Consider the following 8,900-nt stretch of genomic DNA (forward strand, 5'->3'; position numbering starts at 1 on the left):
CACTCTGATGATCACTGACTTTTATTCTGCTGCAGGGCTGTAAGGAAATAAGGATACGCTCGACTATCACGATATTAAGGTTCGATACTCTATCGATTTAAAATGGTGACTTCATACATCCAGAGCAGCGTGGAGGATTCATGAAGGCTGAACCTCTTCACCATCTCTGTCGAGAAGAGAAACTGTCAGCCAACAGCTCGGTAACCTGTTGCATCATTTCTGGGCAGCAAAGGTCTTTGGGCTTTGAAAACTGTAGAACTAACACATCACGCTGCCCCTGTGCGGCTTCAACCAGTCAGAGCTCACGTTAGACGTTAGATCTTTGGCACGATGAGGACGTTTTCTCATGTTTCAACCTACGTATCATGGGACACGACCTGACATGTGTAGCATAGAGGATTGGACGGGTGTTAGTGGTGTTGTTATTCCGTGCAAACTGGAACGTCTGAGCATGTCCAGGCCGATGACTGTACAGTAGATTATGTTTTTTTCCTGTGTTTGAGTGCATTTGTGCATTTTATGTGAATGCGTGTTTACGAGTGCACTCTGAGGGCCCCCGTTGCTCTCTAACCTTCGCACAGCTCTGCGTGAGGTCAGGATGTCCACTTCTCTCTGCCTCCCACCTCTCACTCTCACAGTAGCACCAGAGTGGATTTCATTTGCTGACAGTGACAGGTGGACGACACGTTCTCCGCAGGTCAAGTCACGGCAAATTACCGTCAATGGAAGAGAAGTGTATGAAACACACGATATCCCGGAGCATTCATTATGCACGAAGGAACAGACCCACCTGCTGCTGTTTTCTGGGAGAGAGGAGGATTAGACAACAGTTGGATGGAGCGATGATGGGACACAACGCGAAGATTAAAGTCCATTCTGGATGGAGCACTGCAGTGGAATTCTTTAGTACACCTGCTGGCTTTAACTCGGCTGTAATCACAAACAGGTTTAGATATGCAAAGATACTGAAGGCACAGAAGAAGGATATAAAATCAGGTTCCGACTCTGACATTGCTGTCTAGAACACGCCAGTTTAAGTGCATAAAGATGCACAATGCCTCCGATACAGCCTGAAATGCTGGATCGGGTATCGGCGAGCATGCAAGTCATTGCACAGATACAACGTCACGTCATCATATCATTTATCGGCTCATTTATGACACACAGGAGCGACATCGGCATGTGTCCCCCACCACCCGATCCGTACGTTCCTTACGATTAGTACTACACACCTGTGGTTAAACCCTCTTGTACACCCTTTTCGTTTCATTCGAATCGGCAGGAGAGCTAGTTAACGTTAACGTTAACTGTTAGCTGTTAGCAGCCGCTGGGCAGCACAGTCCTGCTTGGCTTAATAACGGAGCTAACATCTAACGTTAACGGAGGTTGCATTGAGTTACATTACGATGCGTTCAAGTTCTTTACAGTAAAAATGTACTATTGGGCAAACGTAAATTATAACGTTATCATGATGTGGTTTAATGTAATCTTGTAAAATGTATTTTTTGGAGAGCAACATGAATAAATAGTTGTTTGAAGGAGATTTGTAGAGAGGGAATTATGACCAAAATGGCTCATAGCCTTAGTTCCCTCAGTAGGGCCATGGATGACTTTATTGCACAGTAGTTTTTAGTTCCCCAGTCTCCACCATTGCTAGAAAGCTTTAGCACATTAGCATATCAGGATAACAGCTCTAGCTGTTTTGTGCTGTTCAGGAATCTCTCTTTGTGTCACTCTGGGCACTCCATCAAATTACTCTCCAAATTAGATCCAGTAACATTAAATGTGAAATGCACTCTAGAGTCTGGAGTACAGGCTGCCAACACTCAACACCGTGTTCTAATCTTGTAAAGGGTAAAAAGAACAATTTCTCCAAATTCACAAGGTCAGGATTTATTGAAGTTTAAAATGCTCCGTGGAGTTTAATGTATTTTGGAAAACGTCATTCAAAGGAAAATCTTTAATAACAACACCGACTTTATATGCACCATATATAGACAGCACCAATGTATGAAACAACAAACAAGGTGCAGTCGGGATCAGACCAATATGAGAAAAAGTGATTCTGCTTTCGCTTCCATGGCTGCTGTAATAAAAACACAGACAGCAAGCGGTCTCGTTGTCAGTCTGGCCTCCCAAAAATACTTCTCTGTTTCACACAGAACTCAACCTGTGACTCTTGGAAAGGATTTCCTGGCCAGCTGTCACACACGGGCGCCAGACAACACACACACACACACACACACACACACACACACACACCCGTACGAGACACAAAGACAAAGATGTGAGGCGTTGGGAAGCGATCCACGCTGGACTGTTCTTTGAACAAAGCTTTGCGTTCGCCGCTTCATCTGCCGTCCCAGCCTCCCTCTCTGTGGGTGGGAATTTTCAGCCTTCGTGCCGGACGCCTGTCCCACCGGCCCGAGAGGGACGGTGGGAAATGGAGGAGATTCCAAAATTCCCACGATGCTCATATGGAGCAGATTCCGAGATAATCGGACAGCAGGAAGTGGGGACGGCTCAGAGCTCTGGACAACAGATACAAAAGGGTGTGTGTGTGTGTGTGTGCGTGTGTGTGTGTGTGTGTGTGTGTGCGCTCATGATGGTGCTGTGAATGTTTCTGAGGAGCTGGCATCGGGACTGCGAGTCTGTTGCCAGACTCCCTCCATATGTCCATCCCAGTCTGTCTGGGCTCACTCACATCCAGCACTAACAGGCTAAAAGGCATTACTGGCTATTTAACTGGCCGTTACAGAAGGGATCAGAGCAATGGAAGGGATGGAAGTGACAGCACTTGAATGAGGCTGCCTGTCTTTAAGGAACAGAGTTTCAGTAAGTGGAAGGGATCTTCATAATTCTGATGTTTACTTGGCCCAGTACACCCTGTGATATTCACTGAATCTTTTCTTCCTTTTCTTTTTTTACACATCTGCACAAGATGAGATAGAGATTGAAGTGCTAAAGAGGAGAAAGTGCCATTTGGATAATTTAACAGGGGAGCAAAAGCAGAACTTCAAATAGTTGCATTAGCCGTACATTTTCTCACATTTCCAATGTGTGACATTTCTACTTTTCCCCGTTGAGTCCTGGTTTCAGCCACGCTAGCAGCTTGGCTCTAGGAAGTCTAGTTGTTTGGTTGATCGGCCGGTCGCTCCGTCCACTCCAGCCTGAAATACCTCCGACTCTTTGGGATGGATACACATGACCGTTTGTAGAGACATTCATAACCCCGAGAGGATGAACGATGATATCTGTGATGTATGTTTTTAAATATTTCTCTATTGTATCCTCTTTGTAAAGTGTATTATCATAAAGAAGCCCACTGACGTTGGTGACCCTCTGACCTCAGCTATTGGATGAATCACCATGGAATTTGATTCAGATATTCATGGTTCCCAGATGATGTATCCCACTGACTTTGGTGATTCCTTGACTTTTTTTGTCCAGTGCAATGAAAAGACCAAAAAATATATTCATATTATATTTTACTTTGCTTTGTGTTTAGCGCCAATTCAGTTAGAATTCAAACAGGCTCAACTAAGATGGCGGATGTGATGAACATTAATCTCAATAACGTGTTGGCGTTGGAAGCTAGCTTTGTGACTAAAGCTTTCCACAAGAGATACGACACTCACCAAAAGTGTTCCTTACACCCCCGTTCACACGTCCAAGATGAGTTTAGAAACAATAAGATGAGGATAAAGACAAAGATACGGTGGGAATTAGATAAAATAAGATAAAGATAATGATAAGATAAGGATGAAAATGATGATAGCAGTAGGTTGGAAATGAAATAAGATGGAGATAAAGACAAGGGCAGAGATGAGATAAGGTAGGAATAAAGATAAGGACGAGATGGAGATAATAAGATGAGAAGGATATAGATGAGGAAAAGAATAAGATATGGATGGAAATGATGATAAAGTATGTTCAGGATAAAGTAAGATAAAGATAAGGGCAGAGATGAGATAAGGTAGGAATAAAGATAAGGATACGATTTTGAATGATTCCCTCGGCTCATTGGTTCCAAATTGGTTATATGGACATATGCAGATGGCAATTCAGCGTGTTAAGTACACTCTGCAGAAAGACACACATGCTGTAGACACACACACACACACACATACTTACTGTGCTTGCTCATACGGGGCTGTAACTTGATCTTTCTGACAGCTGCAGAGAAGAGCCGGAGGACTTATTATTCCATTTAGCCCTTTGGAGGAAAAGAACATTAGTTTTAGGTTGCAGCTCCCTCTCTCGTTCTGTGTTCGTGTCTCGCTCTCTCTATACGCAGCTGCAGTGGCTTTCTAAGTGGGGTTTTTTGGGGGATCCCCAGGGTTCTTGAAGTGGTTTCTGGGAGGCCCCCTAACGAAACAAAATTTCAATATAATTCCATTTACGTGAAATCACCCCAGAACGAGTAGAGTTTTGAACCCTCCACATACAGTGCAGTCGGTTCTGAAATTCAATATTAAATCAACAAAGATCCTCCCATATGGCTGCCTTGAATGCAATCTTATCAAAGGGGGGTCTGTGGACTAACGTGGGCTTATTCGCGGGCCTCTGACATGAAAGAGTTTGAGAACCCCTGCGGCAGCGTCCTGCAAGTCAGAACACACAGAAGAAGAGAGGAAGAGGGATCCAGAGAAAAAACAAATGGGGAGTATTTTATCAGATGCACAGATGGCAGTTGGCTCTGAGGGAAGTGGCACGGGGTGATGAGGAGGGGTGAGGAAGGTGGGAGAGAAGGGTGGTGGCATTCGGAAGGAGGGGGGGGGGGGTTAACGGTACGAGCAGCCCCCACAACCCCCCCGCCGGGCTTGGCAACGCTTCTGACCCACGGGCCTTTTGCAACCAGTGAAAAGAAGTGACCATATTAGGACTGAGGAGGAGTGATGTAGAGTCGCCGTATACGTCTGTGGTAGCGACCTGTCAATCACTGTGTAGCCCCGCCCTAAAGCATCCCCTGATTTATGGTCTGTTTGACTCTAAATGGACCATAATGTACTAAATGAACATCATGCTGTATTGAAGAAGACTTGAAACTAGAGATTCACGATATCTTTGAATATTTCTACGTTGTTTTAGAGTTGACCTTTTGGTGCTTTCACAAAATATTTACGCTGAGATTTTTGATAAATAATCAGCAGTAATGTGGATATAATGACTAAGTGGGTTAAGGCAAATAATGGTACAGATAGAACAAACCGGTAAGTTCCAAAAATTGTAATGCAGCCTTTAAAAAACTAGCAAATGTCAACCTTTGTGCCGTATTACAATATACAGAATCTAAGACTATATGTAGTCTCATATCACATATTTCCAATCATCTCAAAATACATCTTGAGTTTTCTCGCTGCACTTGTGGACAGCAAACTGGACCACTTTGGCCTATTTCTGAGCCAATCGCCATCATTGGTGTCATTGGCTTGAGTCATTGGAGCATATGGATCCCTTAAGGCATCGTAGGGCGTCCTCCCTCCCCTCTCACCCTCACCCTCACCCATCCTCTCTCTCTCTCACTCTCTCTGTCTGTCTCCGGAGCGGTCCATCTGTAGAGCTCCGAGGGTTGACGGGTTCTCCCGTCCCCCCCGGGCCTCCCAGGTGTGGGGCAATATGGTGCTCAGAGACGGGCCTCCAAGGTCGAGTCACTTCTCCTCCTCCCGTCTCTCCTCGTAGGGGATCATGAAGGAAGTCGAGCACAGGCAGTAAAAAGTGTCTCCCTACATTGTTACTGTCTGAGCAGGAATGGAATGGAGTTTGACGGGAATATGGCTCTTGAAATATTACAATAATTCAAAGGTAGTTATGGAGAAAATTAGATTTAGGCCTAATTGAAAGTTATTTGACAGCTGGTTTGGAATGCTTCCCGAGGCTGACATTAGGTTTATAGATCTCATAAACAATTACCATATACTGGAGAAAATATGTACTCTGGTTTTATAATTTTTCATGTAAAATATCAATGATGCAGTCATCAAGAATACATCAGACGTACTCTGCAATTCAAAATATGTAAAAGCATTATTTACAAGCGCCTGTTACTCTTCTCAAAGAATGAACAGCTCAACTGGGCTGATACTGGAGCCACCTGTGTGGGCAATTAAGCAGCTCCGTTTCTGTTCTATTTGCAGTAATAATAATAGTGTTCGCTCAATAATCATCAGCTCTCCCTGGATACACGTGTGCCTGGTCTGCTGCCGCTGCTTGTCAGCTGAAGCTCGGGAAGGTTTTGTTACGTCCCGACAAAGAGAAGCGCCTAAACTTTCATGTCTGGTGAAAAAAAATCAAATCCCGCACACACCGCACCGTGAAGCCTGGAGCTGCAGCAGAAGTGCAGAATAACTGCTTTTCACCTTGAGCACAGCTTGTGTTGTCTCGACCCTGCAGAGACCTGTTTTGGACTTTTCAACGGAGCTTAAAGCTTTTCCATTCTTCTTTCAAGCGACCGGTGAAACACCTCCAGACTGAATTGCAAAAGTCAGTGCAGAAGGAACCCAGACAGGAGAACAGAGGAAATGGCAAACGTCTGCTCTTTTGATTCAAGTCAGTAGTGCGGCGCTGCTTCACCAGACGCACCACACGTGTGTCTTTGGCATCCCAAATACACATTAAGTGTTTATTTACTACTTTGTCTGTTTGCGGCTGTAGATTTCTGCTAAATTCACCAAATGTTACCATTAGATGATGCCTCATTTGCACATGTAACTTGTCATACAAAAATAACTTAATATCTTGATACAAGTAATTAACTGGGGAAGTTAATTTTTCATCTATTAAGGCCGTTTTCTCTAAATGAGTTTTTTCTCTGACTGATCCAGACATTTTGGTCCCAAAAACATCGAGAAAAGCATTAATTTTTAAGGTCGTTGACCATATTTTAAGATTTATGGAGTGATACAAAGAGACATCCAAAATTCCCTCTGAATTTTGAGCCTGGCTTTATCCGATGTTCAGATTTCTGTCCTGGTTATGTGTGCAAATGAACATTTCTTTAATCAGATAATGCCATATTTGCATATTTAAAGATATATGAAGACCAGTATTTTACTATTACAAGTTAACTGAAGATATAAGTATTCAAAGTGAAACGGCAGTGTCTATTAGTCTTCTCTTCTCCTGAAGCAGCATGAATGTGTGAAAACGTGAGTCATGTGAACTTCAATGTGGGAACTTAAAGACAATCAGTACATTCAGTAGAACATCATGTAGACGACATCGGAACCATGATGTTTTTGCACATTATACTTTACTATATTATTATTATTCTGCCCTTACACTGTGTTTCTAGTGCACTCTCAGTGTTCTCTACGCCTTCTAAGCACCTCTTCAAGTAAAAGGTGTTGGCCAACAGTCGTGCAATCATCATTCTATCTGGAGAAGATCTTTTTTCCAAACTGCACAAGAGACTGCATAAGAGAAACGGCATTTGTTCTCCGTGTGGAGCGCAGTGAATCGACGTTCCCGAGAGGCAAAGATAAGATTGTCAGCCGGCGACAGAGAACGAGATAGCAGAACACCGCATCGCTGTCACTCCACATGTCTTCTATTTGTAAAAACAATTACATTATCCACTGTTTCTCTTTCTTCTGAGTCCTAAAATAGTGCAGCGACGAGAGAAACGGCAAAATGCAAGGAGAGAACATTTTGTACCCCCCCCCCACCAATCCTCTCCGATGCTAATTTTCATTTTAATTGCGTCAAACCGCTTTTTCTCACATCTGAAAAATGTGTACGTGTGAGGGTGTTGATTAGAGAAAGTAAAAATACAGCATGTAGGATTTTTATGCTAATTACCCTTTAAACCGAGCTCACGTCAGTCGGCTTCTCTAATTAGCATGTTTCCGACAGGAGAGAGGAAGAGTGAGAGAATGGTGCGGATAAATTAACAGTGTGAAAACCCAGACGCTTGAATTCTTTCTCCCTCATTCTCTCCTCCTCCTCCACCCACCCACACCTGTGAGCAAGTCTGTGAGAGTTCACTCTCTCGCTCCGTCTCTCTGCCCGTCTGTTTGTCTGTCTGTCTACAGTATCTGTCCGTCTGTCTACAGTATCTGTCTGTCTCTCTGCCCGTCTGTCTACAGTGTCTATGGTTTCAGTGCCTGGGACAGCTCCACACCAACACCAGCCCCCTCTACTAGTGCTTGACTGATATGGGTTTTATAATGGCCGCTGCTGGTTCTTAGGGAGCAGGATGACCAATGGCTGATATATAATCCCGATGTTTTTGTTTGCATTTTATAAAATACAACAATTGAATAAATGCAACAAAATGTCTTATCTTCAATGAATATTTGCACAATGAGGTCCATGAAGAGAGGTCTGGTCCGTCCTTATCGCCCAGCATCGTGCTCTTGTGGCTGGATGGAACAAATCCCTGCAGCCTGAACCCATCCAGCTATTCATTTAAAGTTTGTGTGTCTACATACCTTTCACCATGTCGAGTATCATGTTTCTGGCTGCTTCTTGTTCCAGCTCTTATATTCCTGGGTTGTGGTCTAGTTCGTGAGTTCACTCCGTATGTACTTTTTATACATTCATGGTACCAAAGAGTTAAACAACTGACCGGAGTAGACTTGATATCCGCGGCAAGGTTCTGGTTAAAAGCCAGCGCAGTTTAGACTGTCAATTTACAGCTGGAGTGCCTTCAAGGTTAGCCGCTCTCCGTGCTTTGAGCGTGGGAGTTGTATGGTTACATGAACACGGCATCAAAGAAGTATCATTGCACTCTTTTCTTCTGCTGTTCTTTTCCTCTCTCCCCGAGCTGAAAATGAATTTCGTAAACTTCACTTGTTGCCCTGTGCGTTTCCGGTCCCAACACTTAGATGTTCCTGTCCTCACAGGATGCATAATGACTCATTTATTTTTCAAGTGGATGAGCATAATTGGCTTAAGCA

This window comes from Anarhichas minor, unplaced genomic scaffold (genome assembly GCF_050575085.1).
Source record: "Anarhichas minor isolate MPS153535 unplaced genomic scaffold, ASM5057508v1 ptg000045l, whole genome shotgun sequence".
Taxonomy (NCBI): domain Eukaryota; kingdom Metazoa; phylum Chordata; class Actinopteri; order Perciformes; family Anarhichadidae; genus Anarhichas; species Anarhichas minor.